Below are 6,620 nucleotides of genomic sequence, written 5' to 3' on the forward strand. Positions count from 1 at the left end.
CGAGTCAGGTGTTCATGGACCCTCTAGAGTCAGGGTTAGACAACGTCGACCTTCCAGAGTCAGGGTTAGGTACCGTTGACCCTCCAGAGTCGAGTCAAATTTCAGTTGACTGTCCAGAATCAAGTCAGATTCCAGTGAACTCTCCAGAGTCGAGTCAGGTTCCAGTGAACTTTCCAGAGTCGAGTCAGGTTCCATAGAACTCTCCAGAGTTGGGGCTAGTCACTGATGACCTTCCAGAGTCAGGACTAGGTACCATGGACTTTCCAGAGACAAGGTTAGTCACTGGTGATCTTCGTCCTCCCGTTGGTCCGACCACAAGGACGTGGTGGTCTTCCGCTCCGCCCTGGGGGACTCCGGCATCGACCACGAGGACGTGGTGGTCTTCCGCTCCGCCCTGGGGGATTCTGGCAACGACCACGAGGACGTGGTGTTCTTCCGCTCCGGCCTGGGGGAATCCGGCATCGACCACGAGGATGTGGTGGTCTTCTGCTCCGCCCTGGAAGGCTTCCGCCTGGACCACACAGTTGTGGTGGTCTTCCGCTCCGCCCTGGGGGGGGTTTCTGCCTTGACCACATGGGTGTGGTGGTCCTCTGCTCTGCCCGGGTGGGCATCACTTTATGTCCTCCATGGACCCATGTTTTTGTGTTTTTGTTTTCTTTTGTTTTTCTGTCTGTCTCCTTCTTTGGACCTGGCCCTCCGTCCCTCCCCCTAAACCTCCGCCGGTCCACCACCCTCCTGGACACCTTGTTTTGTGTTACAGTTCTCCTGTCGCTGTCTTTCCATTTTACCTGGTTGTCCTGTCTTTGTCTCCCCATTCCACCTGGTTGTTTGTCTCTGTCTTTCCATTCTATCTGGTTCTACTGTCTCTGTCTTTCCATTTTACCTGGTTGTCCTGTCTTTGTCTCTCCATTCCTCCTGGTTGTTTGTCTCTGTCTTCCCATTCTATCTGGTTCTCCTGTCTTTGTATACTATGTTTTCTGACCCTCCGTCCCTCCCTCTAGTCCGCCACCGCTCCACCTCCCTCCTAACTTCTTTATCTGTTGGGTTTTCCTGGGTTTCAGGTGGAGCATCTGGCAGGTGCTCCGTAGGGGAGGGGGTAATTTCACGCTGTCAGTCTCTGTTTTCCTGGGTGTTCCCTAGTGAGCTCACTTCTCTTAGGCACTTAACCATAGGCACTAAAATTCCTCTAGTCTGGTCCTGTCTTCACAGTAATTGCACTCCAGTAAATCGCAGAGGTGAAGACAATCTATTGTCATTAGTCTCCTTATAAATAGCTGTCCTTCCCTGTTGTTTGTATGGAGTCCTTACCCTTTGTGTGCTATGTTCTCGTCTCCCGAGACTTACCCTTGCCTTCTCGTTCCTCCGAGTTTCCCGTTTCCGTTTCATCCGGTTCCCTCTTTTGTTTTGTTTGTCTCCGTGGACTGTTTATTTTGTATTACCCTTTTCGCTACTAAATCATACTTTGCAATTGGATCTTACCCTCTCCTTGTGTTTCCTATACCCAATCGTCACACATACATGTTGTTGGTTTAAATGATTTAACAATTTATACAATCTATTCTTTCTCTGTACTTTCTACTTTTTTAATTGAATTTATTATTAATTATAACCTTCTAACACTAGCATTCTCTATAATTTTTTTTGTTCTATTGATTTTTTTTTATTTTTTATGAGGACCCGGGAGATAGGGGTTACATATACTTTTAAGCGAAACTCTGCCCCAAAACCTCCTAATGACACCTTTTACAAACTGCAAAGTCTGAACGTTTTAATGTGAAATAAGTGGTCTACAAATTAAATGAAATATAATAATATACGTTCATAAATACTTAATATAAACTTTTCTACATGTCATTGTTTTTATTTTTTGTGCTAGTATTGAGAGTTGTTTTTGTGTGTGTTTATTTGGCTTATCAGATCATTTAAAGCCATTAACTTTCACTTTATCTCACCAGTGTGCTGACTACTGAACTAGAGCTGATTGAGATGCACCCAGAATATTGTTATAAAGATGGAGTTTATTAAAGAGGAGAATGAAGACATGAGGACTGAAGAAACATTCAGAGACAAACATGAAGATACTAAGACACAAACAGGTTGGTTTTTATTCTCAAAGCTGAACTCATTTGATCATTATTCAAATGTGAAGAAAACAGAAATATAAAATACAGAAGTAGCCTGAACAAACCCATTATTTTGTGAAACATTAAACCCAACATCTACTTTTGATTAGAAAAAGATTAAAATAGTATCCTATATTAACTTGACATTTTTTGTATATGTGATTTTTTTTTTAAGTGCCAAACTAACATTAACAGGCCTGAATGTAAATAGCACTGAAAGTTAATTACAACAAGCAAAACAAATCATATGTCAGAAATACCAGCCTACTTACAAAATAATAAGACTTTTAATCTTATTATAAGTTTAATAGTCACTTCATGCTAAATATCTTTAGGGCTGCAAGCTCTTAAGTTCATCTGTCATCATGTTTTTAATATTTTTCTGGACTTAATAGATAAAAATGGGTTACACTTTATTTTAAGGTGTCCTTGTTACACGTTACATGTATTTACTATTATAATGACAATTAATTATACATAATAACATAACCCTAAGCCAAACCAAAATCCTAAACCTAACCATATAGTAAGTACATGTAGTTAATTAATATTACTAGTACATATATGTATAATAACACCGTACCAAGGACACCTCAAAGTAAAGTGTAACAAAAATAATTAATTACATGTACTTTTTACAAACATTATTCATTATGAATTTAAAGGAATTTTTGATAGTAATAATGATTCATGTGACACTGCAATAAAAACACAAATGTACTGTAGATAAACACACACAGACACAAACTCACACTTGCCCTACTTTCTATTTGACGATTTATGACACATTTATTCTGACATTATTATTTCAGTGACAGAAGTTCAGCTGCAGAAGGGTACAACGGAGCTAAGGCACCCCTTAAGAAAAATATCGGTCACACTTTATTTTAGGCTCCAATTCTCACTATTAACTAACCATTAACTATGACTTTTGCCTCAATTAACTCCTTATTTGCTGCTTATTAATAGTTTATAAGGTAAGTTTAGGGTATTGGGTAGGATTATGGATGTTATGCATTATATGTACTTTATAAGCACTAATAAACAGCCAATATGTTAATAATAGACATGCTAATAAGCAACTAGTTATTTGTGTGAATTGGACCCTATACTAAAGTGTTACCAAAATATCTTTTCACTGTGCCTAAAATGTATAATTGCAGAAATAAATATGTTTGAATTGAACATTAATGCAACAACAGATTTTAGGTGAAAATATATAATTCAGGTCATTTATTTTGTTTAAAAATTTTATAAATGTATGAGGGGGTGGGGGGAGGGTTAAGGCACACAGGGAAAAGGCACAGATTATTGAAACAAAAACTTAAGTTATATAATAATAATAATAATAAGCTAAATTTGTGTTGTTTTTTAAAAATAATTTCTAAGTTAATACTTAAAACAACCACTTTTGCAAAGTTTGTACTTCAATCAGGACCACTTTTTCGTCAAGTATGGCATTAGTGTTGGCAGCATGGTTATGTTCTGGGCAATACTCCACATATCTGTCAGTGCAGCCATGCTTGAACGGAGCGGGAAGAGCAGCAAGACAAACCCTTAAAACAACCATATGCCAAAACCCCCCCAACACACCTGATGCAATCTGAATGGTCAGTGATGGGAAATGTTGGCCTAATACTATATTTATGGAGGAAGCATCACCCCAGCTCAGTAAGGGAGCATGCAACAAGCATGTTGGTTAAGCTGCTTATGCAAATATTTGAATGTACAGGGGGAAGCATACACCCCTAGCTGCAGCAGTCTAATATGATGGCAGTTTTTATTTTCTAGAAATGTAATGTTTATCATGCTATTAATTCGCATTAAGGGGGAAGTGTCACCCCAAGTTAGACAATCGTGGATATGCATCAAGCAGGTTGCTTAAATCCTTAAAGCAAATATGTGATTGTAAAAGGGGAAGCATATGACCCCTAGCGGCGGCTCAAGGAGGACATTATATGCATTAATGCCTATAATAACCTCCCTTTATTAATAATGTGGACCATTACTGGATTATCACAGTAAATGAGAATTTGACCCACTAACCCAAAGAACGCAGACTACAACGAGAGGATATAATTCAAACAGCACTTTTGATAGTGTATTTGTAGGAAGAGTCGACAACTCCTTTTGCCAAGTGCAAGCAAACCAGTGATTATTGAAAGCTCTCCAAATTTGATCGAAGAAGCGCCATCAGTAAAGAATTTGAGGTCAACAGAAGTCTCTAATTGTTATACTAAATTTTTATTTAAAAAAATCAGTTCCACCCTTCACATAGAAGAGACCAAAAGTACAGCTCCGACTTGCAGCCTGAATATAATTTAATAGAATTGTGCAATTTCTTTGCAAGATTTCAATGCTCCAATAGAGAGAGAAGTTCTTAGTGATGGAATGGCATTTTAAAACATCTATCATAACCTCCCTCATACGGTCAAATTTATTAAGAGGTAAGGAAACTTGCATGAGATTGAGTTGTCTAGAGTAAAACAGAGGAATTTGATTGTATTTAATGGCCCCATAGTTTTTTCTTCTGAGAGAGGTATGCCTAGTTTATTAAAAGTTTCTTTCAAAATATGAATACATTGGTCAGGTTTAGAGTTTGGATAGTCCACGACCTGAAAGTTGTCTAACAAATGAAGCATGAAAGGTAGCTTGCAGTAGTTTAAAAGAATCCAATACAGTACTTCTGATAACTTATCGAAAGTACGTACGAGGGCTGCTGCAACACCTGAACATAAGTCAGAGAATTTTTTTTTTTATATCTTTTGGACTCAAAAGAGCTGCCACTGAGATGGGTGAAGTGGTATTATTTTAAAAGCATCAATGATGTCAGCTTTGCCCAGCAAAGCGCCTTACCAGCTACTTTAATAAACTTTTATGCTTCAGCGGATAATGCCATTCAAAGAAAAATTAGGGAGAGGAATCAAACTGTTAATGCTAGGTACAAGGGCATTCGTCATGGGGGGAGGGAGCTGACAGATCTATTATTAAACGGTTCTTACCAGAATATTTCCTTGTAGCTACGCCTAAAGGGTAAATATGAAATATAGGGGCCAATCAAATTTTTATTTTTCTACCTCTTTTGCCAATAGACTGTATACTATTTTAGGCTCTTTAAGAGCTGACTAAAGATTATTGCAAATTAAAGATGTTTTTGGGAGGAGTGTTAAACCAGCCAAGAATCCTTGAATAAGTCCAGTTATCAAATAATGCACAAAACAGTGACTGAGATGCTTTTTCAAAGCTTTGTCAAGTTCAGGAACAGGTGTAGAAGGCTCTTTTAAGCTACCTCTGAGGACACACTGACTTGGGATGTCCATCTCCACAATAACTGCAATTGTAGATAAAATTACAATTAGGAAACCTATACACATTTTCGTTAAATGTATGACACATAGGAATATGAATCACTGGGGTAACCTTTTCAGCAACTTCATCTTTAGGTAGGCAGTCTGCCTGAGGTTTAGCATAATACTGGTGACCGGTAAAATGTCTACTTTTTAAAGCCAAGTCTACCACAAATCAATCCAGTATTTGGTTGAAACCGTTGGATGTACATGAGTGGCTTAGGTGAGAAAGAATGATGGTACTTGTAGAACAGAGTCCCACTGTAAGTCACAGCAAGATCTGAAATAATGGCTAAACAGGTAGAAGGTATAAGATCAGCTGGTCCCGTTGTGGATATGAAGAAAGCAGTAGCAGCGGGAGCCATAGGAGTAGACACTGATGAAGAAGAGGAGGGCTGATTTTCCAGAACTTGGATCTTAACGTCTAAGCTGGTAAGGGAGGTTTGAATCCTGGCAGCACAGGATCCTCTGTAGACTCGAGCGTTGCGATGTTTCTGGATCTCTATGTCCTTTTCTTTCACAACTGGTGGGTTAATGGAATGGAAGCACTGCCATTGTTTGCCTATGTTTGGCAGTGGCTTTACTTGGACCGAATGGAGTTTGAGTCGAAGGAGTAGTGGGCGTTTCTGAGTTGGTTTCCAAGAAGAATTGAAAGAGTTTTCCCTGGTCCTAGAGGTGCCTGGATGTTATGACTGTACAGATTTGTCATCATTTTATCAGCAGGCCAGTCTGCTATAAACGGAGGAGGTGATTTATTGGCCAGTCGTGAACTTCTGTGCACGGTTGCAGCATTGTATGGTTCTAAATGTATCATACATTTATTATAAATATATATATATATATATATATATATATATATATATATATATAATTTTAGTGATTTGTATTTGCAACTTAAATCTACAAAAAAAAAACATAAAATATTAAATCTAGAAAGCACAGAATCAACAAGGATCAGACAAATATACACATCCATCTTGAAAGGCGGATGTTTTGGGAAGTGCTAAGCTATGTTTTTATACCATCTAATGGTTTAGATGAACATTAAATCCAAAGGTGCCTTTTACCCCGGGTTGCCTTTAGCCCCATTGCACTCTATTAATGTCATGAAGAGACTCTAGACTCAACGACTCAGCTTAAAGCTTTATTG

This window comes from Carassius auratus, chromosome 29, assembly GCF_003368295.1.
Source record: "Carassius auratus strain Wakin chromosome 29, ASM336829v1, whole genome shotgun sequence".
NCBI lineage: Eukaryota > Metazoa > Chordata > Actinopteri > Cypriniformes > Cyprinidae > Carassius > Carassius auratus.